This window comes from Mustela nigripes, chromosome 2 (genome assembly GCF_022355385.1).
Source record: "Mustela nigripes isolate SB6536 chromosome 2, MUSNIG.SB6536, whole genome shotgun sequence".
NCBI classification, from domain to species: Eukaryota; Metazoa; Chordata; class Mammalia; order Carnivora; family Mustelidae; genus Mustela; species Mustela nigripes.
This window is the reverse complement of record NC_081558.1, coordinates 182053787-182069784: the sequence shown is the minus strand read 5'-3', so window position 1 is coordinate 182069784 and position 15998 is coordinate 182053787. Positions and strand designations below refer to the sequence as shown.

The 15998-nt window shown below is 35.8% G+C and overlaps 1 pseudogene; it reads right to left on the bottom strand.

Annotated features, from left to right (window-relative positions):
* Positions 1 to 3627: 3627 nt before the first annotated feature.
* Positions 3628 to 15998, bottom strand: part of LOC132010605 (elongation factor 2-like) — an 81876-nt pseudogene continuing 69505 nt past the window's right edge.

Below are 15998 nucleotides of genomic sequence, written 5' to 3'. Positions count from 1 at the left end.
AATGTTTACTGATCCCATCATTTAGCAGAGGCAAGGTTGGCATTAGATATACAGAGAGGAGAAATCAATAGTATGGGTCTCTGTCAGACTATGACAAATAAAAATTCATTAATTTTATTAAAATACAATGGCTATAAGAAAGGTACACAAGCTACTATTCGTGTATATGTAGCATCTCTGGGGAAACAGGAATGGTTTAAAAGTATTTTAAAAATATATATCATAGTCTGTGGCTTGTGTTTGTATATTTTCCCAAGTATTTTTCTCCTTCACATTATCTCTCTCTCTCTCTCTCTCTCTCTCTCTCTCTCTTTTTTTTCCTGGCACAGAAACATAGTAGACACTAATTTAATACTATGAGTAACTGACAACCAAATCATGTCCATATGCTCTATTAAAAATAGAAAAATAAAATTAAGATTATCTATTTGAGAATAATCATTTCTTAAAATCAGGTTGTTAAAAATGATCTTTATTTGCTCTACTACCTATTTAATCAAAAATAGTGACTCAAGAAGGATTAGTTAATATTAAGAGTTACCCTTTGTACAAATAAATTCAAACAGGGGATCCTTTCCTTCCCTGATATTCTTGGGAATTCTCATCTTCCCCCTTTCCTCCATTCTATAGCAAATCCTACTGTGTCATCTCAAATACCCATGCCTTATCAAATTCTAGACTTCCTATAATTCTAACTAAAGGAGTAAGATCCTTCACGGTTGAAATGAGGTGCTGAAGAATGACTAAAGGCACTAAAAGACATGATCCTTTTTCACCTCATCAATGTCAGTTCTTCTATTCATGGCCTATTTTGGTACTTCCCCTTTTCCACTCTGAATTTGTCATTGACATTGAATGTGCAATATGGAGCAAAAAGAAGTATACTGTTGAAGCCACAGCTCGATCATGTTTCTCAAGCCAGAATGTAGGAAACTGAGGAGTAAGGTTGATAGGGGACGCAATCTTAATTGTAAGTGCCAAATATCGTTTATTTTTAATTTATTACTGGTTGGTTCGGAGGCCATGCCCACTCTGTATATTTTAGGGTAACAGGTAGTCTGACCATGGTGGAATTAAGCAAAATAATAGTTCTGAAGGTTAAGGTGAAACACATTTCCCCCCTCTCTAGTTTATATTTTGCAGTTCCTCTAAGAGTAAAGGGATACCTTATTAAAATTTAGTAGGATCCATAGAATAACTGAAATGTGAGCTTCAGTACTGATAAAGACTATGAAATGTTTCCAGTTGGTACATGTAGGCAGAAGTTAATCTAGAACCTGTTGTAAAGGCTTAAAATTTAATTAGAACTCTTTTATCTAGTTGTAGAAATTATTTAGTAAATTTTGGATTTCCAATAAAGTTTGGATTTTCAAGTGGGTAAACTGTGGGCCTTTGCTAGGGTTTTTTGTTTGTTTTGGGGTTGTTTCTGGCTATAATTTGAAGGAATCCTCTATATCCTCCTCACATAAGTTTCTTCCTCTAGACAGTTACATATCAGACATAGGGTTAGGACTCTCCCAGTACAATACTAACTTTATTGGGTTTAAGGACCCTCAACTGAGATTGGGTTTGAGTCAAGAGAGCACCATGGGGATATTAGGCCCTCTATCTCAGACTATATAGATTTTTTTTTTTTTTCAACACAGGCAAAGGAATTTTTAAAAGTTATAGTGTATCATCTGTGTCATCTGTTTAGGAGTGTGATCTTCAGCATGCTAGAGTGACTACTCTTCTTCCACCTGAACAACCACTGATGGGCTTATACATTACACAGTCTTTCCCTTAAGCAGGCCTTATGATGGTGGCCAGTGCCAGGTTAAGACACAATCAATGGCCACGGATAAAAGTCATTCCAGCTAGAGGTAATTATGGCTTATGTTAGAATTAAGACAGATGTTTCAACCTCAGACACACAGATAGTTCCCAGATAAGACACAAGGACTACAGCCATTTTAAAGAGGCCTCTCATTCCATACTACTGTCCTTAAATGCCAATTACATAAACTTTCAACTTAGGTAGCTAAATCTATATGGGAGACGTTGGAGTGTTTAGCAAATGCAGCATAATGCAACACAGCTCAAAGCATAAACCATTTTCAGCAGCTCAAAGTAAAAACTTGCCAGTATACAACAAAACCAGTTATAAAAACAAAACAAAGCAAAACAAAACAAAACAAAAACATTAGAAGAAAGACCCCATCCTCCCTCCCCGGCCCCATAGTGGTGGTCATTGTTTGGCCATCTTCCTTACAGTGTCAATTGTTTTATTCATGCCACAAAGGTGGGATGTACCCCTCCCACCATATATATACCACATAAAATTTGGTTAGATATTAAGCCCGATTATGCCACATTCAATTCAAGTGTTGTTTAAAAAAAAAAAATTAATAGTCTTCACCACACCAAATTTATTATTACAATGGTACCAGCTTGAGGTGCTCAAGTTGGCATCACACAAGAGTCTCCACCTTTTAGTCTCTGTTCAAAGAAAATGTGTACCTCCTCCATCTTCTCCCCATATGAGAAAATCCACTACAGCCATTTACCTAAATGAGCCTCTTGACAAAATATCAAAAACAAACAAAGAAATAAAGATACAAGGATGTCTGAGTTTCCCTCTGAAGAAATGAAAATGAGAAAAAGAAAGGTTGGCTGACCTATCCTCTCCCCTACCCCTATCACCCAAATAAGTACCTGCTAAGAAGGCATTTCTGTTGCTTCCAAAGTCTTGAAATCATTATCAAAGGGTAGGACATCAAGAATGAATGCTGTGCATTGCGATGGCATGGATCAGGCCCCAGAAATCTGTCAGGTGGAGCACCCCCTTTCTGGACCGTGTTGATGTCTGGGGAGGAGCATTTGAGAGCTCGTTGTGGTCCATCAGCCACATGGAATCTCATGCTGATGCTACATGGAATCTCATCCGCAGTGGGGTGGACTTCCAGAGGCCTGTGGACAACTTGTCCAGAAAGTTGCCCAGAAACAGGGTACCTTCCTTCAAGCCTTTGTGCTTAAAAGTATAAGTCACTTGCCTGACTGGGGCAGCCTGCATTGTCAGAGGGGTCTCTGGGCAGGAACTGCCAGTGATCACACATGCACAAGGGGAAGGCCTGGCCGGCCGCCCGGTGTTAAACCTCAGGTTGTCTGTCAGCGAAGCCAAAGGACTCACTGATAAGCAGGTATGCTTTCATAACACACATGGGGAGACTGGCCACCTCGGACTCCTCGAAGATGTGGCCTCCGCTTCCTTTTGAGAACACTACAGAAGCCACCAACCATTTGTCGTGGGTATCATATCTCCGCACGGCACAGGGGCTCCAGCAGTCTTGCCCATTTGCGACGGAGGCGCGCTGGGTGACGTCAGTTTGCAGCGACATACGGTGGACGTCGAAGTGCACGTCACGTATCTTCTCCTCACACCGTGTCGCTCTTCTTGGTGGCCTTCTAGATCTCAGCCATCACCCTGACTTGATCTTATTGAAATACTGCACCTCTTGGTGACACTGATGAGGATGTTGGTGCATGTGTTATTGGTCGAAAATACCAGATCTTGCAGGTCTTGGGCATGTATTAGTACTTCTCAGCTAGTAAGCCGCGGGTGGCCTGAGCTTGTGGCGGGTGGACTCTTCAGCCTTGTCAGATGCCCTCGGCCTGACGGTCAGGGAGGGGCAGTGCCTTCACGGGCAGCCCATATGCTTGTTGGCAGACTTGGACAGACAGAGCAGTTCAGCTCCTGGCTGACAGTTTCATGGTATGAGATGACTGGGTCCGGTTTTCTGATGGACTGATTCTCCGGTCCTTCAGGTGGATCTTTAGGAGCAGCTCACCGCCCCTGCAATGATATGCTCCCGCCATTCCACGATGATGCACTGCACCATGGGGTGCAATTTGGCAGTTGCTTCAGACCCTCCCCCTCTACAGCAATTTTGACAAGTGGACTCACCGTTGAACTTCATCACCTGCATGTGGGAATGCTCCAAGGTGCTCATCTTCATCAGAAACTGGTCAGCTCCCACCAGGCCTAGGATGTTTCTGCGAGGTATGTCCTCAAAGCACTTATCATAAAGGTTATCCCCTGGCTCCCTTCAGGTACAGATCCTCTTTCTTCCCAACAGTGTAGTTGGGAGCAGGTATTGTGATCATTTCGCAGTATTACAAATATTGAATCACTATGCTGTACACCTGAAAGTAACATGATGTTATATGTCAATTGTACCTAAACAAAAAATGATTTCTTACCAAAAACAAAACAAACAAACCCACAAAAAACAAAACAAACAAAAGCAAAAATAAAACAGAGAGAGAGAATATGAAAAAGGTTTATTACTCACCTAATAGAGCTTGTTTAAATATAGGGGAATCCCCCAAGCAGGTCCAAAAGTGGCACTTGGAGAGAACAGAGAAAAAGAGTAGTTTGGCCTTTATTGAAATTAGGGGATTGATTTGAGTGAGTGTTACTGTGAATGGGCTGGCATTTGCATGATTTGAATTTCCCACTTTTGCCAAAGGAGGGAGCAGGAAGTCTTTCTAATCAGCTTAGCCAGTTCGGGGGCAGAAGGGGTAGGGTTTGAAAACTGTCCGCAGTTAAATGTCAAAAATGAAGTCTATTAAGATGCCAGAAGAGTATGGTACTTAAGGACCTTTGCAGCTACTTCCTCTCCATGAATTATCTTTGATCCAATGTAACAAAATACTGACTTCTTTTTCCTAGAATTATGGCTTAAGGTGAGGATACAATGTATCATTATCTTAAGTTCTTAACATTCTAAATTCAGAGAGCCACCAGAAATTGGAATAATTGAGAGCTTCCAGTTAGAGAAGGAACATGTCAACCCTACTTGTCCCCCCTCCCCTTGCAATTACAATAGAATTAATATTGGAAAAACAATACAGTGTTTGACATTTTAGAGGGATCCCAGTTCATGGAAAATCTTCCCACTTTGAAGACCTAGAAGGGGACTCCATGAGATTTCTTTCTAAAGATTGGTAAATTCTTCAAGAAGAGGAAACAGTTTTCATTCTTTGTTTATATATCTTCTTAGGACAAGGATCTGCTGATATGTTCCTGTGTTAAATGAACAGAATAAAGGAGAATTGGAAGGAGAGAAAGGGAAAGGGAGAGAAGGAGAATATGTATGCATATATATATATATATACATGTATGTTTGTGTAGGCCAAGCTGCAAGACATAGAATGAGCAGAAACACTTTCTCTAAGTGTTTAGGAGAAGCACTTGGCAGGGTCCCACCAGACCTAAAAGAATACAGTTGGGGAATATCATTTTGCCATTACACCAACAGATTTGGGGAATGAAGGGACAAAGGGGACATAAGCATTAGAGGAATGCAGCATGAAGTTCATCAGCTAAAGGCCAACTAAGAAATGATCCCAAACCTACAAACTAAAAAATGCCTAGGAGGCTACACTCAAATATGTCGTCATCATGGTGTGTTGGAGCTCATAGACAGGGAATATAACATTTATATCCAAGCAAGGAAAAGACTGCAGTCCTGCATAAGGAAATAAGAAGATATTGGACAGTTTCCCTTTCTCTACTCATTCCTCAGCACCCAAGAGGAGGAGGAAGAGGGGGGTATAGAAAAGACAGACCATAATTTTCTCCCCTCAACTCTGTCTTTCTATAGCCTAAGGTAAGACTAATATATGCTACAGGTGAGAAAGGTGAGAGAGGAAAATTTACTGTTGAGTTTGAGAGTAAAACTTTAACTTCTGGCAAGTCAAAGTCTTAAATGGGAAAGTGAGATCAGTCCAGAAACTAAGGGAGACCAGAGAAGGTTTTGAATCTGTTTTTTTGTTTGTTTGTTTTCTGTTTTGTTTTGTTTTGCTTTAGTGAACTTTTAGCAGGAAATTTTACCAATATAGTGCCACTTGAGGATAGTTATTAAAAAAACAAATTAAAAAAATTATGCCAGATATTGTCACATAACTGGATCATTCTGAGACTTAAGATCTCAGTGTAGGTGTTATATCCCTGTGGGGCTACCTCTGAGCATCATTTTTATGTTTTGCACCCTCAGTTGTGGATGGTTGAGTTGAGAAAGTACAGTAGACAAATGGAATTTGAAGGTCACTGTCCTCTCTTTTGTGTGTGTGCATGTAATTCACATACAGTTATCCAGATATGTTTATTATAGGAAATGTGATAACTCTAACCCATGGGATGGTTTATACACTAAGAATAGGGTTCAATAGACTAAAAACTAAGAAATGTCAATATTTGTTAAAGAACTGCTCACACAAAAATGAGAGAAAGCACATTTAAAAGTTGTAGGTGGGACCAGAATACCATGTCAAATCCGGGGTGGGGGTGATCCTAAAATAAATACTAAGATGTTCCATTGAAGGTACCATTTCAGAGATCTGAGTATCTTAGCACAAGCTATTTCTGTAACATTTATAGAGAAGTAGTTTGGATAATGAATGGTGTGGAGAAAAGTTGTTGAACACCAGCCATGGGAAAGTGTAGACATCCCTGTATGTGGTACAAATGGTCTTATAAAACACTAACAGAAAATTAAACAAATGAAAAATATTTTATCTACCTAATTTTAAAAATTATGTCAGCTGGAAAAATGTAAAAAATGGGTATCTCTATGAAAAATAGTTCTTACCTGTTTTGCAATTTATGACATCATTTGATGATGCCAACTGTGAGAGCACTGGGGGAACTACCTGAGTCATCCTCCAGATTTGGGAGCTGGGTGACTGTACAACCTATGGAAGATATTTCTCTTCTCTAAATCTTAGCTCATGAATTTAATCAATTTTCATTAAACCTCTAGACTTTACATGTTTATTTTACTCACATGTCCACAAATAATTTCTATTCACACACAATATGGGAGAAATAAACCACCTGGTTTATAAAAAAAACACATGAAAGCTCTAACTTTGGGCAATTGACTTATGCTCTTAGTGTCTCAGTTTCCTTGTTAAGTAAGTCAGAGTAGTAATTATAGTCACTCCATAATGTTGTGATGAGGATAAATGATATACTATACATAAAAATTTTCACTGAGTGCCTGGTATAAGGTGATTGCTTAATAAATGCTATCTATTATTATAATTGCACATAATTATAAAATGACATCTATTACATATATGTAAACATAAATACATGTGAGTTATTATACATACACATGCATATACATATAAAGAGAGATAAATATATCTACAGCCCTTTCTAGTTTATGTGAACATATATTTCTTTTAAAATATTTAGCAACTTTGAACTTTATAAAATCATTTTTCACAAAATCCATATGTGTAGATATGAACCTCAAAAAGTAGAATTTCGAGTTCTCAAGGATTCCCACAAGAGTAGAAAAAGATTCTTTTCATGACTGGAAAAATAGAAGCACTTTTAGACAAATATGTACTGGAGACTATAATCCACTTTCCTTTCCTACCATGGCACCGACAGCATTATGAGCCAGAAAATTGTTTGAGCAGCCACAGATAAGGAATTACAAATCTGGAGGTTTGAGAGTTGTATAAAGCAGATGTAAGGTTAATTTGCATGGTTTAGTTCCCTCCCAGATTTTTTCAATATATTTCAATGGCTTGAAACTCTGAAAAACTGATAGAAAATAAAAAGGTTTCTATAGGCTGTCTGATTTCTTGCTGACTCAGCTGTCTGAAGGCAAAGCCAATTACTATGGCTTGCATTTTCTTGTGCAGAAACCAGAACATATTCATAGTTAAATAGAGCCATTAAATATTTAGGGGAGGGAAAAAAAGTTTTATGAATTGAGATGATAACAGCAAGAAACTGTGTATGGATATTTTCGTCTTAAACAACAAGAAAACATTTTTCTAAGAGTAACTTGAAAATCTCAAGCATGAAATATGATTTGATTTAATATCAATTCAACAATCTTTTTAAATGTTGATTTTTTTGGTTGGCATATAAGAAAAAAAATTCCTCTGATATAAAGCTAAATTTTATCCTTGGAGTAATAAAAGAACCAATATGGTCTTCTGAACAAAGAACTAGCTGAAGAATTGGGATTCTATTTTTGGCCTCACCAGTGACTTGCTCAGTGACCTTGGACATATCACTTAAATGGCTTTGTGCCTCAAGGTTCCCAGCTGTAATATAGAGATTATAATGCCTGCCCCTACTTCATGGGACTGTAGAACTATTTCAGCTGAGTTTGTTTAAAACACCAAAGGCTTTTGAAACTATCAGAAATAACGGTTAAATTCAAACAAGGTTGTATTTTATTAATTTCTTTTTACTGTTTGATTTGGTTTTCTTGTAGACTTCTATAATCCTTTTCCTACTAAAATAAATCACTGGGATAAAATTAATAGGTGGAGATTTTCATTGGATATTAAGGAACAATTTTAACAGTGAAGGGAAATTAAGAATACACTTCTGAGATCAACTGATATAATTTCTACTCCTTGGCATATTAAACTCATGATTCAAAAGAGAATTGTATTATGAACATGTAACTTAGAACTTCTCACTAAATCTGTAATTGGCAATTTTCTTCTTATTTCAAGCCTCTTTGCAATTTCTCCCCATGATTTCTTTCAATCAAGATTTTCTCATAATGCCCCTATAAATGTACTGATAATCCATCTTCATCTCTCCAAATCCAGAAGACCTATTAAAGCCCTGCTCAAATGCCATGTCCTTCTAGCTTCCTTCCCTCTTCATAACACTATTTGTCATCTAATAAGGAGTTCTGAGTAGTAGGAGGACTTGATAAAAGAGACAGTTTGTCATTGATGTTCCTGCTGCTTTGTAACTTCTTACAATTATAAATACATTTATACAAATATATATGTATATAATTATTATTTTTTGAAATTATTCTGTAAAAGAATTTTGAAAAGTTCTTGAACTCCAAACTAGAACTCCGTACTCCAACTACAGACATTTTATTTGCTCTGCTCTCATAATACTTCTTAGAGTCTTAAACTTTTGCACTATATTACAAAACTTAGAATCAAGGTACATTCAACATTTCTCACCTACAAGTAGAATAGTCTCAAACTAATCATCCTTCCTCCTGTCATATATCCCTCAGTCTATTCGGTGCCATAATTTGTTTTATATGCCTTTTTAAAAATATATTTATATTTTTTGTTGTTGATTTAACTTCTTAAAATGGTCTCCGATGTAATGCTGAATTGTTTTCTAGTGTTTCTAAGTGCAAAAGCCTACGATGTGTCTTACAAAGAAAATACATGCATTAGATAAGCTGCAAGAGTTATAGTGCTACTTGCCATTAGTTCAAAGCTAATTAATCAACAATATATATTAAAGAAGGTGTCTTTAAAAAGAAATGCATAATCGTCAGGTAGGATAATCATAAAAAGAAATGCATAAAACAAGGTTATATACTGATTAGTTAATAAAGATGATGTGAGTGGTTCTTAGGAATATTACCTTGCATTTTCCCTAGGAGTGGTGGTTCTGTATTTGCTATTGTAACATGTGTGGTGACTTTCTAGAACATAACTGTCCACCAATAATAAGAAATGACTGGTACCTATTTTATTTAAATACAAACACGCCTTTGGCCATATTTTTAAAATCTCCCTTTCAGTTCCACAGTAGTACCTGTCTTGTGCACATTTCCGGCTTTCTGGTCATTTCAATTATAGACAAAAATTTGGCCAACTTTAAAGATTCAGTTTCATATTCATTGTAATGCCCACCTCCTTCTTTCCCTCAAAACTAGCCAGAAAAAACTGGGTATCCCAGGAGTGAAGCTGAGGCATACCTCTTTTACTTTTCTTCTTGCCCCTCTTTGCCAAGATGGAATAGGACGAGTGGTTACTCATAGGTGTGTTTCTATAGTTTTCTTTATCCCTGCTGCTCTTGTTAAGACTTACTGGCCATTGATACTCTCTGTGGCAGGCATCCAAATGCCGGCTCTCTTTTCATACTCAATCTTGCCCTCTGCACGTGATTATATCCGTTTACTTCAAAATAAACAGTAGCCATCACATCTTTCTTTCTTTAATCATGCCATTCTTTATATCTAGTGTATGAGATATTCTATTATTTCTTCTTTTAATAGCTATAATGGTAATAATTAATGTTATTGTCAGATTTTTACTTTTCCTCTTTCTGGGAAAATTATAGTATTATTCTTTGCCATACCAGGTATTATATGACGTCATGTGTTTTTGGTTTCCTTCTTTCTTTCTTTCTGAGTAGAAACCTCTAAGAAGCAGGCGTAATTTGCCACGTCCCCTTTCACTGCCACAGCAACTTATGTTTCTGCAGTCAGTAGAATCCCTACCAAATTACATTCTTGAGAGAATATAATGTGGAGACAAACCCACAGTACATCTATCAAAAGTAGAATGCTGGGGGTATAGCTCAGTGGTAGAGCATTTGACTGCAAAAGTAGAATGCTGCCTTAAAAAATAAAGAATGTGACATTGTCTTAGAAATTCATCAAACTGTAAAAGACAGCTTTTTTCAGAAGTTAAAGATTACATTGGTAAAATATTTGATAAAATTATTGTTTGGAATAATTTACAAGGAAGATTGGATAACTAAGAAATGTTTAGATCTAAAGATTGGTAATGTGTTTCAGTTTGGGGTGATTTCTTTAAATATATGTTTTAAAAAAAAAAGGCAAGCTCAGAAAAAAGTGACCAGTTTTCAAGAATGAATAAAAGTTAAAAAAAAAAAAAAAAGAGGTTGCCTGAGTGGCTTAGTCAGTTAAGTGTCTGCCTTCTGCTCAGGTCATAAATTTAGGGTTCTGGGATCAAACCCCACATCTAGGCTCCCTGCTCAGTGGAAAACCTGCTTCTCCCTCTCTCTCTACTTCTCTCTCTGCTTATGTTCCCTCGCTCTTAATCAAGTAAGTAAATAAAATCTTTTAAAAAAAATGAAAAATGGATTTCAGAAACTTAGTTACTTCAAATGTTGAAAAATTTACTGAATTAAGACCTCAGTATAAAGAGATAATATTGAGAAAACAGTTTGATTCACAAAGGCAGATCAATGCTCAGCCTTGATAATTTCAGTCCATCAATGTGATGATGTGATGTAACTGAATGTGAAATTGGTAAAAGATGCACGCAAATGACTCCTTTAAGTCAACAAGAGCTGGCTCTAGCATCCCCCTGTCTCTCATCTTCCAGTAAGCTATCTTTGGCTTGCTCTCACAATGATTGGACGATTCTCAGAAATAGGCAGAAATATTCAATACCCCTTGAGGCCTACATGCAGAACTGATATACTGTCATTTCCCATGTATTTTATTGCCCGAAGCACATCACAAGGATAGCCCAATTCATGAATGTGGAAAGAGACTCCAAATCATGATATGAATTTCCACAAAGTCCCATTACAGTGGACACACATTTGTAGAACTTCTGATGAATGTTACTTAAGGCTGCAAATAAAAAAAGATGTTGATTAAGAAAATTGTAGTAGTAGTAGTCATATTTTTTATTGTAATGTTTCATTTACAACCATATGTATTCACATATTCCACTTTTAACATAATACTTCAATTACAACAATATGTATTCCATCTTAGCTGTGAGAGATGAAGAAATTTACAAAATTTCATTTCACCCATTAATCATCTGCCAGCCATTAAAATTAATTTTGTAATTATTGTTAAATTTTTAGGGTTTTTTTTTTAAGATTTTATTTATTCATTTAAGAGAGAGAGAGAGAGCACAAGCAAGGGAAGAGGCAGAGGCAGAAGGAGAAGCAGGCTCCCTGCTGAGCTGGGAGCCTGACATAGGGCTTGATCCCAGGACCTGGAGATCATGACCTGAGCGGAAGGGAGACACCCAACCATCCAAGCCACCCAGGAGCCCTACATTTTTAGTTTTAAAGGCTGTCTTTAGACAGATTTGCTTTGGTAACAAACAACCTCCAAACTTCAGTGACATAGAACATTACTTTAGTAATTTTAAGTACATTTACTTTTAGTCAACAGCTATATCAATGCTCCATGTGTCTTTCCATTTTGGACAGTGATTAAAGGAACAATCTCTGCTTGGGACATCTATTGGCAAAAGGAAAAAGCAAAATAGCTTATAGAAACTTAAAGTTAAACTTAAAGTTATCCTTTATATTCAAGTGTGTTATAAATCATATTTGCTCATGTTTAAATTGCCAACTTATCATCTAAAATAATAACAGTAATAATAATAAAATAAAAAAGTGAAATTACTTCCATACCATACACTAAAATATTACAGTAAATATATTATAGAGAGAGAGTAGCCATAATAAGTAATTATTTCAGGGAAGGGTAAGAGTGAGAGGCTTATAGCAGACAATGGCTCATAGAAATCCTGAAATACTTCTGGAAAACATAAGGGGGAGACTCAGTATTGAGATAGGAAGTCTTCATTAGACCATTTTTCTCCTTTGAAATTGCTCTCAGATCTTTTCCTTTTTATCCTTGGCTCTACTCTCTGAAAAAATCCTTCTTTTTGCACAATAACCCTAGACACATCTTAAAAGGACAACAAAAAGCAAGGTTACATCCACATAAACCTAGAACTCTTCATATTTTTTTTCAGTGTTCTAAGATTTCATATTTATATAGCACACCCAGTACAAAACGTGCCCTCCTTAATACCCACCACCAGGCTCACCCATCCTCTTCATATACTTTTCAAACACCATAACACTATATAACCTCACATTACCTAACCTTTCACTATCATAGCAAATAAGGACTCCATTAATTTATTTTTCAAATTTGTGAAATAAATATTTCAAAAGATTACAACTGAAGCTCCAGCTTCAGCTGCAACCTTATGTACATGAAGAATAATGGAGTTTTATTAGTTTCTTAGGGCTACTGTAACAAACTACTACAAATTGGGTGGCATAAAACACCAGAAATTTATTTTCTCATAATTCAGAAGATCAGAAGTTCAAATTAAAGTACTGAAAAAATTGGTTTCTATTGGAGGTTCTGAGAGAGAATACATTCTGTACTTTCTCCTAGTTTCTGGTGTTTGCTGGGCATTCTTGAAATCACTTGACTTGTAGATGCATCACCCCATTCTCTGCCTTTGTCTTTACATGGTACTTTCCTTGTGGGTCAATGTTTAAATCTCCTTCTTCTTATAAAGATACCTCCTATTGGATATAAGGCTCACCTTAATCCACTATGTTCTCATTTTAACTTGATTATATCTACAAAGACATTATGTTCAGATAAGGTTTCCTGTTTGTGATCTGAGTGAATATATATTTATACATACCAAAGTAATATCAAAGTCAAAGTAATAATGAGGTAATGTGGAGTTCATAACATACGAGGAAATAAATATATAACAACTATAACAGAATAAAATGGAAGTATATTTTTATACCATTCTTACATTTTCATGAAGTGTTTTAATATCAATTGATGTGTTGGAAAGTTAAAGGTATGTATTATCAACCTGCAACCACTAAAATCACTGAATAAGTATTTATAGTTAATTGGTGAAAAAAGTGATATATGAATTCATAAAAATACTCAGTTAATATTAATTATAGCAGAAGGGAAAAAGAGGGCAACACAGAACACATGGAAAAATTAGAAACAAGTAGTAAGATAATAGCCTTAAGCCTTGAAAGGTTAAACATATATTACTGTATGAGTCAACTAAAATATCTCCCTGAAAGAAAAAAAAATACCCATACAAAGATTTATATACAAATTTTTATAGCAGTTTATTTATAACATCCTAAAACTGAGGACAATCAAAATGTGAATGAGCAAATGAATGGGTGAACAAATTACACTGTATCTTTACAATGAAATACTACTCAGCTAAGGAAGGAAGGGGAGAAGGAAGGAAAAGGGAAGGATGGGAGAAGAAGGGAGGAGAAAGAATTACTGATACATGCAACAATGTGGATATACCTTGAAGTAATTATGCTATATGAAATAAGACACACAGAAAGAGTATATACTATATGATCTAAGTTAAAGAAAATTACAGAAAATTCAACTAATCAAAAATGACAGAAATCAGACCAGTTATTGCCTGGGAATATTAGGAGTGACTTAGTTGGACAGTATGAGTGCCAAGGAAAGACACAGAACTTTTGTAGGTTATGGAGAGGGGTTTAATATCCCGATTGTATATGCTTCACAGATGTATACATTGTCACAGCATTTCAAATCCTACACTATAAATACTTGGGTTTTATTGTAGTTAATGACATCTCAAAAAATGAAACTAGCATAAAAACTAATACAAAGAGATATATTAGCAATCTCATTTTAAACAATAAATATAAATAATAAAAATTACCTTTTAATGTAAGACATATTTTAGCTATGCTTTTTCTAATTAGAATTCCTATATGAAAGATTCCAAAGAAGCTCAGTGTTAAAAGACACTGTGGTAAGAAGTGAGGTCTAAAACTTTCTGAGTCTGTACCCATTGTGTATACAGCTTTCTCTTAGATAATTTGAAGAGTTATGGAAACAACAAATACAGTGCATGTTCACCAAAAGTGCATCAAATGTAGGAGAAGACACATGCCATTATGTATCTACTAATTGGTCATGGAGAAACTATAAGAAACTTCAACATATTAAGTCAATCACACCTTTGACACAATACATTATTTGTTTCATTTTAAAATTTAAGAGTTCTTGGGGCACCTGGGTGGCTCAGTGGGTTGAAGCCTCTGCCTTCGGCTCAGGTCATGATCCCAGGGTCCTGGGATCAAGCCCAGCATCGGGCTCTCTGCTCCGCAGGGGGCCTGCTTCTCTTCCTCTCTCTCTGCCTGCCTCTCTGCCTACTTGTAATCTCTCTGTCGAATAAATAAATAAAATATTTTAAAAATAAATAAATAAATAAATAAAATTTAAGAGTTCTATGGGTATAAAATCCATAGGGTATTATTTGTTACTTGTGATCCTTTTCAAATATGCAGATATCTCATAGGTCTTCAAATTTCCTGAAATTCAATACCTTCTGCTTTGTGGAAATACACAGATACATTCATCTTTAATTAATAGCTCACTACAGACTGAAATTTAGTACATGTCAATTTTTATGGTTTGACTTATAGAAACAATATTTCATTTATTTTATAAGTAGTCAAATTTAGGGTCACCTGGGTGGCTCAATGGGTTATGCATTCCACTCTTGATCTCCTCTCAGGTCTTGATCTCAGGGTTGTGAGTTCAAACCCTGCATTGGGCTCAATGTTGGACATGGAACCTACTTAAAAAGAAAGAAAGTAAAAATAAATAAATAAACAAATGAATAAATAAATAATAAATATTAAATATATTAATAGTTGTATTTCAAACTGAATGAGACTGCTGATTCCAGGAAACAGACTGAGTTGTGGGATGGCAGGTGATGGGGCGATGGGGTAACTGGGTGATGGGCATTAAGGAGGGCATGTGATATGATCAGCATGAGCACTGAGTGATATACTCAATTAATGAATCATTGAACATTATATCAAAAACTAATGATGTACTATACCTTGACTAAATGAATTTAAATTAAAAAAATAAAACAACCTACCTCTCAGAATGTATAGGTTGTGAAGATAAGAAAGTGTTTCCCAGTTTAGGAATTACCTCCTTGTATGTCCAAAAGTTAATAGAATTAATAAATATATTTACTTCCATCAATCTTTGTTTATACCTGCATAAATCCCTATATTGCAGATACCCTATCTAGTATTAATCTATATCTATACCTGTATATAGCCAAGTATACTGAAATTCTGAGACAAAAGAATAGCTTAAAATGTATGAGCATATTTTAGTCTATATGAAATATACTATTAATTGAAGTAATAGGTATTATTTGATTTTAGTTATGTGTGTATGAGGAATGCTGCAGTTAAAGGAAACATGAATTATATCCTCAAACTCTGCTTCTATGTAGACTTGGCTTTTTCATTTTTTTTTTTTTAATTTTATTTTTTTATTTATTTCTTTTCAGCCTAACAGAATTCATTGTTTATGCACCACACCCAGTGCTCCATGCAATACGAGTCC